This window comes from Mytilus californianus, unplaced genomic scaffold, assembly GCF_021869535.1.
Source record: "Mytilus californianus isolate M0D057914Y unplaced genomic scaffold, xbMytCali1.0.p SCAF_14, whole genome shotgun sequence".
Lineage (NCBI taxonomy): Eukaryota > Metazoa > Mollusca > Bivalvia > Mytilida > Mytilidae > Mytilus > Mytilus californianus.
In genome coordinates this window covers 37289622-37302068 of record NW_026262626.1, presented here as the reverse complement: position 1 = coordinate 37302068, position 12447 = coordinate 37289622, and the positions used below count along the sequence as shown (strand labels likewise).

General features: G+C 30.9%; 1 protein-coding gene across 11 annotated transcripts in view; it reads right to left on the bottom strand.

Moving 5' to 3' along the window:
• The window catches only part of LOC127724474 (uncharacterized), a 158617-nt gene extending 147608 nt beyond the window's left edge, over window positions 1-11009 (bottom strand). For 9 of the 11 annotated variants that reach the window (XR_007992521.1, XM_052231446.1, XM_052231448.1 and 6 more), the window contains exons 1-2: window positions 10906-11009; window positions 6388-6442 (exon numbers count right to left, since the gene is read on the bottom strand). The gene's annotated coding sequence lies outside the window, so the exon portion shown is untranslated. Of the gene's footprint in view, window positions 1-1119; window positions 1256-2229; window positions 2251-6387; window positions 6443-10905 lie in introns of those variants that run through there. The other 2 variants (XM_052231445.1, XM_052231443.1) reach the window with 2 other exon arrangements.
• Window positions 11010-12447: the final 1438 nt, after the last annotated feature.

Genomic DNA, 12447 nt, shown 5'->3' with positions numbered 1-12447 from the left:
TATAATCTCTCTTTTAAAGCAAACATTTATGCTAAAATCATCAAGGTTAATCAGAAATATGTAAAGTATCTAATAAATTTTAGTAACACTGTGTAAAAAAACTTACATTTTTTTCAGAGAGGAAAAGATTCCTCAAAGGGGAATAAAGATTAGTCAAAGGGGAATAACAAGTATCATGTGTAAGTCAAATTATGGATTTTGGAAAAGACTTTTGGAAATGGAAATTCTTTAACATTTTTCTAAACAATAACACATGAGATTTCTATTATCAAACTAGGGATAATACATGACAAATCACATGCTATATCAACCTGAGAGGATAATATCAGGCAGATAGAGGAGGGTGTTGGGGGTGGGGTTGAAACAAATTTTACCATTTTACCATATATTTTCACATTTTCAAACATAATAATTCTACAGGTACAGGGTATACCATACCAAGGTGACTGCGATAAGGGACACATGATAAAAAGTGATGTGAAAGAGGTAAATACAAGTTGACTTTCATATTTCTTGAATAATCAACATGGGAATGTCCTTATGAAGATATAAACATAAATTAAAAATCTTAGCCCAGAATTAATACATCATTATTGAATTAATCATTATCTAATTTTTGAGAAAACAAACTGATTTACAAGCATCATCTATCTTTCAAACATAATTAATCTTCCATTAGAGATAACCCTTATATTAGCACTCTCTGAATTTGTATGACTACACTTAATATGAATATTTTTTGGCAATGTGGCATAAGATAAACTTGATATGGCCTATAATCAGGGATTTCAGCTGAGACCCTGATATATATGGCAAGTTAATTTACTTTGGAAAAAAAGAAAATAAGCTAATATCCATCTGAAAATTACCTTAAATATAATCATTGTACATGTACATTCCATCCATGCTTCAATGCATAATTATGTCTGCAACAAAACAAAGTTTTAACTATTTCCTTCCAATTTTATTATATTTTATTTGTTCTTGGGAGAAGATCAACAAAAGATACATATTGTATATAGAATTATAGACCATGAAAGACTTTTACCATGTTTACAACAAATCATGTTTTTTTTCACATAACTTTAGCAAATTTCTTATCCATACTTAAATACTTACATAAATTCCTATGTAAAATTATTAAATCCTCTTTTATGCAGTGCACATTAAATCACTTAAATTCACAAATAAGGTAAAATATTGACCTATATTTACATATTTTTAGTTTTAAATAAATCTTTTGTGTAAACTGACTATAGTTATAGAACATTTATAAACACAAATCTGACAATTTGAGGTCAATATTGACAATTTTTTACATGAAGTACCAAAGTATTATCCAGCTTATTAACTTGCATACCTCTTCACCCAATTTACAAATTTACCTGCATTTTTAACACCTGTTGACGTGTCATACCTGTTTAATGACAATCTCTACTCCATTTGTAAAGTACTGGTTGTAGATCTTGATCAGAGTTCGATAAATAAAACTATTGACTCAAACGATGGAAGAACATCCCATATTTTTTCATCTTAATCTTTGACATAAATTATTCAAATTTATGAAACTATTTAAAAACGTACTTTTGATCTCAGATATTACATCAAAAGACATTCAATACTGCATAAACTCATCATTATAGTACCAGGCTTAAAATTTTGTACACCAGAAGAAAGTTTTGTTGACCATAGACTCATCTGTGACGCTCAAATCAAGAAACTTAAAAGGACCAAATAATTCTTCAATTGAAACACCACTATTCTCTAATCTGATACATTTACCTTATACTTATGTAACTGTAGTCAATTTAATCTTACATTTGTGTATAAAGTTAATTGTTTATTTGTTGTATTCTAGTATGTATGCTTTTTACTTGTTATAGCTTGACCTTAAGGGTGTAATTTTGCAATAAAGATTATTATTATGAAAATCAGCTTTGAAATGTAGTACATCTTGATTTTAACACATAAATAACAAAAGCCATTGATTCACAACAAAATTCTTTTAGATATCTTTTTGTCAGCTTTTTTTAATCTTAAATTTATCCTTACAATTAGGCATACCTATTGTTAAACATGTTAAAAGTAAGGCAACAATACAATGTCTCCTTAAAGAGCCAATGACCCGATTAGTAAAACCAATTTTATTTATGTGTCTGTTTTCAATTGAACTAGACCTTTATATATCTACGAGTGTGATAGAATTTACATATATTTTGTAAAACTTACTTTACAAGTAACCCTGTCGTTTTTCATACAAAACTAAATTCCTTTTCTTATCCGATTGTCCTGAAATGTTCACCTATATAATCTAAGTAGGATAACCTCTGTTATTGGTGTTAATATGAAATAAATTTCCATTAAATTGGAGTATGGCACTTAAATCACCATTGTGTACATGTATGCCTTTAATATGCACTGTACAAGTAATTTACTTGTGTAAGATTTTCTTGTGAACAAAAATATTTCTGAGGACTGAATTTAAGGAACATCTTTCCATGTCAAACATAGAAAATGTTATTCATTCATAATTATGAAATAAAACATGATATACTTGAAGAATATGTTATCATCCTTTCACCAGCAACACTTAGTATGAACAAAAAATTTAGCGCTCCCTTACAAAAAAGTTAACGTGTAGAAAAACCAACAGATTGACTCTCAAGAAAAGGAAATATGCATCAATCCTATAACAGCTATGCAAATTGAAATATCATGAAAATCATGAATTACACCATATACTTTAAGAATGTCCAGGGATGACACATCCTGGACTGGTTAAAGCAATAACATAGATAACAGACCAACACATTTTTATTTCTAATCCCCAATTCTTCTTACAACTTATTTACATACATCAGTCTTCTGTCCACAAATTTCATGTAGAATCATGGCATGGTAAACAGATAATTTTGAAGTACATGTGTCTTAGTTTCTAGAAACTGAAATGTCAGCACGGGCCCTAAGCTTGCACATTTTTGTGCAAGGCACTAAGACTGATGTATTACAAAAAATATCATGTCCATGGGGTGTCAATTTTTATAAATTTATATATTTACAGTAAGTATTTAATTCAGGATGTCTTCTCAATCAACATTGATCAATATAAAGTTTTGTAAAAATCAAAGCACTTTATAATTTGGTGGAAATTTAGGTAAGTCAGGTTAGAAACAAATACTTGTTGGCACAGGGAATCATTTTGAAACAGCAAATTATATCTTCATATTGATTTTCATTGAAATCCTAGCAAAATCAGATGTTTGTAAAAAATTTGACACCAGGGATCAATTTTGGAATATCAATGCAATTATACTTAACATCAATTTCTGTTAAAATCCTCACACAGAAACGCAAACCTCATTGTTTCTCAATTTAAAATTTTTATTAAGAAAAATAAGTTTTTACCATTTTTTTTCTATCTTCGGTACATTCAATCACACTGAAAAAGCTTACAACACATATTTACCAATTTTTGTTGGAATCCTAGCACAAAAAGAAATTTCTCAAAATTTGTGAATTTTAAATAAAAATAAAGAATTTTTACATTTTTTAAAATTTTGACATCTGGATTCAATGTAGAATTATTCAATATATCCATATTTCAATTTTCATTGAAATCCAATTACAAAAAGATCTTTCGCAAAATAAGTGAAATTTTAGCAATAAGCCATAAAATTTTATGATGAACATTTTTTAAAAGGAAACTAAAAAATCCTAGATTAGTCCTTGAGAGTGGAATGCATATGTTCAAATTAGTGAAATTTTAGCAATAATTAAGTAAAATTTTAAGGAAATATTATGATGAACATTTTTTAAAAGGAAACTAAAAAATCCTAGATTAGTCCTTGAGAGTGGAATGCATATATGTTTAAATTTGTGAAATTTTAGCAATAATTAAGTAAAATTTTATGGAAATTTTATGATGAACATTTTTAAAAAGGAAACTAAAAAATCCTAGATAAGTCCTTGAGAATGTTTGTTAATTTCTTATCTTTCAGGAACCTGTTGTTCAGTGGTTGTCGTTTGTTGATGTGGTTCTTAATTTTAAGTGTTTCTCGTTTCTCGTTTTTTATATAGATTAGACTGTTGGTTTTCCTGTTTGAATTGTTTTACACTAGTCATTTTGGGGCCCTTTATAGCTTGCTATTCGGTGTGAGCTAAGGCTCCGTGTTTTGACCTATAATTGTTTACTTTTTACACATTGTGACCTTAATGGAGAGTTGTCTCATTGGCACTCATACCACATCTTCTTATTTCTATTGTTCTTGTTCAACATCTAGACCACTTAATTCATGCTGCTCTATTTGTATTGAACTAAATGACCATTTAAACCTTTGATGATCAGTCCTTTGATCACCGACTGTCCACTAATAAAATGTATTCAATAAGCAGTGAATTGAAGCAATTGTCAAAATACAAGTTACTAAGAATAGAAGGTTAAAATAAATATACACAATACACAATGTATATATATGAATGCATTTATCATGTTTATGTACATATTTGTAGTACCAGTTTATGTAGAATAGACTTTATAAGTAAATGAAAAATCATACAATAAAATACTTTGATATACACATGTAGTAATGTTTATGTCCTCAGCTTGGTAATGTCAGTAAAAGACCCTTTTTTTCTGTCAAATTTGAAAACTACATTTGTATATCAAAAAGTAAATGAGAAAGTGTAATTTTGTGTCAAAGTATTTCCAAAATCAAATGTATTTCTATAATTTTGCAGATTTACAAAAAAAATAAATGTCGAATCTATGTCACTTTACATTGCACTGTTGGTGTAAAATATCCCCTTTTCATCATAGAATGGTATCACAGTCAATTTCTGTGATTATGACATGCCAAAATGTAATACTTACATTTTCTGAAAGCTTTTATTCATTTTATTTATAAATTCAATAACACTTTTCAGAACTAAGTCTTGAAACCAGGTATGTTTAAAATAGTGTACCAGATATTAAGTTAGAAATTAAAGCCTCTAAAAATGAATAGTCTACACAATCCACTTGACCAATGAGAAATTTGCAGTATTCTGTCTGACACCTTTCAAAAGCATGTCAAGCCGAATCAATAACTAGAAGTTGCATGAGTTTTCAATCTAGTTAAGCATATCCCAACTTGGAATTCAAAGTATCAGAGTCAGGAAGTAGGTAAATGACATAGTATATATAGACTTAAAAGCTCACATATTACAACTCATCACTGCTGAGCTCGTGACCAAATGTAAAGTTATTCTGGTCAGCCAACATTAAAAAAAAGGAAAAAAAAACATGTGTTTTCATTCAGCATATACATTTATATTAAAAATTCAAAGTATCAGCAAATAGAGAAAAGAAGGTACATGTATTTGACAGTTCCAAAAAGTGCACATCACTTCAAGCAGCTGACCAAATCTTAGGTCATTTGGTCCACCATTTCTGGAGAAAAGTGAGACTCAAATATTTGTTAAAAAAACAAGCAAGAAGATTTCAATACAGGAGTACAAAACTCGTCACTGTCAAGCAGTTAACCAAATGGTATGTCATTCAGTCTCCTCATTTCCTGAAAAATTAGATGAACAGATGGACAGACAAAGTGATTGCAATATACATGTCGCCCCCACTCCTAAAATGAGGTATAAAATTTACATGAAATACAATGTGACCAAACATATTATGTGACCTCTGGACAAGAAAGTCTTAATCTGTGTATTATTTCTTGTCAGTCATTTAACTAGTTTCAATGATAGCTCAAATTCAAACTTGAAAACTTTATATGTACATGTACTATAAGATCATTTACATATAGTGAGTTAACAAGAGTTTTTAAATAATAATCAAAGGTATGCATCTTTTCTTTTATCTTCAAGATCATGCATAATGCCATTACGCAAAAAACCTGGTTAAATTAGGGGAAAAAACTACAAATAGTAAAAATCATGTAAACGTGGCAAATATGGTTAATTTTATATATTAACTGTATATGGGAGTCAGAACTTTATAAAGACCACAGAATAACATCAGAAATGTAATAATTCAATACTAAAATTACTGTCCATTGAAATTTCGTCTCTTTAAATACAACATTTAATCTAAAATACATATATTCCTAAGGAAGTATTGACATGTTTTTAGAAATTGCACCTACAAGTATATAAATATCACTGATAAAAGAATTCCTGTAGCTTTGTAAGAAGTAAATTCTAGACATAAATGAATCAAATTACTAAAAAAAAAACATCAAAGTTTTGTATGACAATGTGTAATAAGTTTCAATTTTTGCAGGATAGATGCACTTAGACATGTACATGACAGACGCACAACATATATACAGACTACACATATATTTAAACTTTTTAAGGGTTAAAAGGCTGTGTGCACATGGACGCACGTCTTACCTCATTTATATTCATTTTCCATCATCTCAGGAGCCTCTCTATAGACAGGGTGTCACTGAAATGAGAGACACATAAAAATAAATAAACTGAGCATGAATTTATATAGTGCTGTATCATGTTTATGTATAAACATTTACATCCCTGCAAAAAGATGAATTCAACAGAAATCAATTGGAATTCACAAAATGTGGTGTTTTTTTTATGAGAATGATAAACAGAAAGGACAGAGTGGGGTTATGGCCTTACTTGGCCTGACTTTTTATTTAAATTTGAACTTATCAATTTAAGATTTCTATTAAAGCATGTAAAGTTGGTTTTATAGCTGTTGTAATGCAAAATCATTGACGAGAAGATTTTTACCAATGATGTCACAATAATGCAATTAATGATCTCAAGAAAAAGGCCTAATCTAATCTAACGGTTTTCTTTAAAAATTACATAAGATTTTGGTCATTTTTAGCTTTTCGACCAGCAAATATAAAGTGCATGCAAGACCTTACATGAACATATTCATCATGTCCTTGCGGTATTGCATTTGCTCAATATTTCCCACTAACAAATTTATATGTGTGAAAATATGCAAATTTTGTCATTTCTGTAGAAAAAATGAAATTTTGCTATCTTTCAACTGTAAAATCCTTGTAAATTTTATACTAGGAGTCATAAATATTTCAAAGAAATGGAAGTTCAAACTTTGTACATACATAACACTAACAATTATTTTTTGCAGATTAGATGCACTTAAACATGTACAAGATACATGCACAACATATAGACTATATTTCAATTTTAATGTAACTTTTTTAAAGATTAGAAAGCATGATGATTCAGATTTTGTATTTAAGCAATTTGGTAGAAAGCATTTAGTTTAAATGGATCCCTAGTTTTGTAATACTTCATTTTTGTAGGCAGAAAAGCACACCCTTCCTTAATCTATTTATTTGTTTTGACTATAGACAAAATGATTTTGGTTAATTTTGGTTTCAACAATCCAAGCGCATGTACACAAATGTATATAATGGCTTACTACATTGATGAGACCTAATGTATGAACTGTGAATTCATTTTTTCATGCCAGGTACCAATTTTTGTGATTTGAGTAAGGAAAACTTGCATTTTCGTGGATATTTGATTACATGGTTTTTCCAAAGTCTGCATACAAACCTATAGAAAATTAGTAATTCGTTAAACATTTAAATTTGTGCTTTACCTGTACTCACAAAATCCACAAAAAATAGGTATCGAACGAATAATAATGAATCCACAGTAATGCAAATTTGGCACTGACTTACAATGTATGTGTAAAATTTACGATTACATCACTGGTCAAGGCTTGGGTGATGAGTGAAGCCATAAAATTGTTGTTTGAAGTCATAAATTATCTCCATATTAATACACAAAAGAAACAAGTTACAAGTGCTAAATGACTGGTTAAATCCAATCAGCAACAGGTAACCCTTACAGGTAAATCAATCACCTGTTGTAATTATCATTTCACCTGTAATTTTATACCACACAGATAAGATTTAACAAGTCACAATTTTACCTAATTAACGATTTTTCACCGAAAATTATAGCACAGCGGAAGAGAAATATAGGACAGCCTGAGGACTGATAAGACCTCACTCGGAAATTATAGGACCGCGGCCGGTTCGTGGTGCTTTAAGGGCCTGGGGAGAACACTGTGCCTTTAACAAATGTACATTTTTGGATTTGAATTAAAATTTTTTAAAAATGCGTTATGGAAAGGACTAGACATTGCAGTGATCAGACATCAGACTTGCTATATTATGTAATGAAATAAATCTAATGATTTGTTAACAAAAGGTACATATATACATCTATCAGAATGCTAAATACACATTAATAATATTCAAAATTAATTGACTCCTAAAAAATTCATTTGACCCCTAACTACAGCTTTTAAGGGTCTTATTCGCCATTACAACTTAGCAGGCTTCAGAATACTTATAAATATGTTTTTTTTTATATCATATTAAACAATTTACCAAGTAATCTTCAATATAATTATTTGCCCATAGGTATTTGTTTTCAGGATTAACAGATAAATCTTTTTCAATGGATTGCTATGTAAATAGAGATTAGAAATTAAAATATACCCCATTTCAAATATACAATGTATAGTCTGAATTTAATTATTTGATATTTTTTAAATTAATTTCTATCAACAAAACTGTCAGTCCCCCTGGCAATATATTATACATGTACAATGTACATGTGTTTTAACCACATTTAAATACTATAAACACAGAGTAAATTGGGAAAATACACTGTAGCCATAATTTGAAAATTAGCATGAAGGACTGTACATTTGTATGCCCAACTCGTTACATTTTTTGCCAAGACTTCTTCTGATGAATACAGGAGTAAACTCCTAGGTAGGAGTGTAAAACTTCCTGGAACTTGTGTGCTATGTACATATGGACTTAATTAAAATTTATGCCACTTTTGAATGATTCCAGGGTGTCAGACATACCTATTGCTTCAGGCAGTGAATTCAAGTCAGAGATGGTGTTTGGATAAAAAGAATATTTATAGAAGTCTTTATTTGTTGCAATTTGCCGAAATTTATGTAGCCCCCTAGCACGTCTATCAGATTTTATTAAATTGTCTTTTGGAACTTCTACTAACCCCCAATTAATTTTATATAGCATTGTTTATCTAGCTTTTTTTCGTCCATGATGTAAGCTTTCCCATTGCAAAGAATTTATCATGTTGGAAACTGCACCCGGTGTTCTGTCTTTATAATCATATGTAGACAAATCTGGCTGCTTTACGCTGAATCTGCTCAACCTGATTGATGTGGTGCTTTTTGTATGGATCCCAAATTGGGGAAGATGACTGGACGGACAAGTGATGTATACGTAAGGTTTTTAACCTTACGTGTGCAGTTTTTAAATTTCTTTGAAGAAAACCTAAGGTATTATTTGCCTTATAGGTAATATTATATATAATATATGTGTTCCCCAGTCAAGATCATGGCTTATAGTTTCACCTAAATATTTACTGTCATTAACAGATACTAAAACATGATTATGCAATGTATAATCAAAAGCAGAAGGGTTAATTTTTTTTAGATATATATGTATTTTATAACATTTTTCAGGATTAAAATTCATCTGCCAGTCCTGTTCCCAGTGCACTAAACTAGATAAATCATTTTGAAGTAATTGTGCATCAGAATTATTATTCACATTTCTATACAATAAGCAGCCATCTGCAAGTTGCATGTTCTGGTAAGTCATTAACATGATTAATAAATAGTAAAAATAATGTTGGGCCTAATTGCTGTTCCCTGAGGAACACAAGAGTCAACAGCTAATTTAGAAGATCTAACACCATTTAAAAGTACCTGCTGTTGCCTGTCAGCTAAAAAAATCTGACTTTCAAATCTTACCAAAATTTACCATAAAGTTTACGATTTATCTAATTACAAAAAATGTAAATGATGCATAAAAATGCTACAAAACTGAGTACGATTTGGTCGAAGTAATTCTTTAGCTCAGTTGTTTAAAGCGAGGCCTTGTAACACTGAGGAGACAATGTGATTGTCTAAATAGAATCATACTCTCCGTTTACATTTGGCGCCCAACTAAAAAACACACAGTGGTTAGAGAGGATTTCTAGCCAGGGTATGTGTTATGAGAGTCATAATGGTATCATGGCTCTTGAAGTGGGGTAAGTTTGATGGGATTGCTTCCCTTAGTACATGTAGTAGATACTTAGCCAGCCATTAGGGGTTGAGCACTGCCTTGTAACACAGAGGTCCTGCGTTCGAGTACCTTAGGAGACAATGTGATTTTGTAATATGAATCATGCTCTCCCGTTTCACTATATATATGATAAGGGTGGAAATTACAGAATAGATAAAAGACCCCATATACTACATGTACTATTAACAAAAACTAATGAGCAAGATAATAAGAGCTATGGTTTTGTATTAGACTTTGCATTTGCCCACATCTTAAAAAAAATCTGTTGCATTAGAAATGTGTTTAATGTGTGCATTTATAGAAGACTTTCACATTATGCATTTCCCAATCATTTCCAACGTCACAGTGCTCAAGTTATAACAGATTTACAAAGGTCAACTGTTGTTACTCATTCATAAAAAGGTCTGTTTCCAGTCTGACTGCATGGACATGAAAGTTGTCAAGCCCTGAATCAGAGCAATATATGACTTTTTTTAATATGTTGTATCATACTGACATCAACCCAAAGCCTCGTTTGATCTGATGTTTGTCTGCTATAACACTTTTCGTATTTTACCCCATGTTATAGTTTAAATAACAAAGATACACCGACATACTAGTATTTACACATGTCACACCTGTATAATTTACACATGTTTACATGCTCCACTTCGATCGTCACCCCTCTTTATAACATCACACCTGTTACACAAAATATACGTTGACAGGTGTCCGACGGAAAAATATTTTCAATGCTTGACAGTGGCTCAAACTATTTTGTAATAATTCAGTAGCCTTTGCTTACCTTTACACATGTATCAAACTGGTTATTATTAATGTAATGCTTAATAAGCCATGAATACACTTCTGAACTGTTTAGGCAACTTGTAGCAATAACTTTTTTCATTGGTTGAAAGATAAGGTCAACCGGATACACCTGAATACCCGCCAAAATGCCAAATTTCAGTTTAGCTAATAACCATTGTTAGTGAAAAATAATATACAGTTTCAACGGACGAAAAAGGAATAAAAACACAGATTTTAAAAGCTCCCCAACAAATCAAAATATTTCTACAAAAAAAAAGTAATTGGAAACATTTATGTGGAGGCAACTATTTCGAAAAGCAACCTCATATGTAAATCAGTGAAAATTGTGAAAACAGAAAGCAGAATCAGACCCTGAAACTTTTCAGGTAGTAAGTAAGTAAGTAAGTAAATTTTATTTAGAGTCGGCATATATATACATAATAACAGACAAAAACATGAGCTCTGGTGATCTCTTTAACCGACTATCACATAAAAGTCGTGCAGCATCATGCAAATACTAATAAATGAAAATGAAAAAGCATGCAAATATACTGACTGACTTTAAAAACGCAACACTCATTTTGTTGATTTTTTTTCCACATCATGTTTGATTCTCATACAACTACTATTCATGCTTACCATACTTCTTTCTCGTAAGAAAAAATCAACATCTGACTTACTTGTGGTTATTGAACATACCGGATTTTTGAAGTCGCACGAATTTCTTAAAGCGAAATTTGGAATCCATAAAAGATTTTTTTCAGTTTGTTTTGCTTGGTGAAACAGTTCTTTCAATCCTTGGTCACACTTAAATCAGTTAAAAAATGTAGCATCTCCATATTGCCAAGACTGAGGAATAAAAAACTGAATCAGCCCATAAGAATACTGCAAACAGGAAAACGTGAACGTGCTGCAACCATACAGTTTGACTTCAGAAACTCGTCTTACTGTCCTTCCGACAACGATACAGGTAGACGGGATTTGTTACTGACCATCAATGACCAGATCAACATGCAGTGACAATGCAACGTCAATAGAATTTGATTACGCAACGTCATTTGCGAGACATGTTTACGGCCGCAACGTCAACTGCTTATCAAATTGCCGAATGCCATTGCGCACAGATTCATGCCATAAACGTTTCCTATAAACTGAACTGCCAAAGAATCGACTGAAGAAAAACATTTAAAGCCCTGAAGTTTCCACCGCATAATTGCCAAAACCCATTGTAATGGGTGGAACAAACGCATATTCAGATTCAGGTGTAAAACAGAACCCAAAACATGTGGAACAGAATTGGTTGATCTTTCTGACAATCATTTTGGCGTTTGTTACAGGCAGTCATTGCTTTTGACGGTGCCACATTCATTCAAAAATTTAAAAAGAATAATCTAGTGTTGCGTTTCTAAAGTCGGTCAGTATATATGAAAGCAAATTAATTTTGATTTCTGAGCCTCCAGAGTCAAAGCTCATGCGGCAATCACCTCTATGTGCATTGAATGGGGGAGCCAGCAAATCACTTAAATATCATAAAATACTA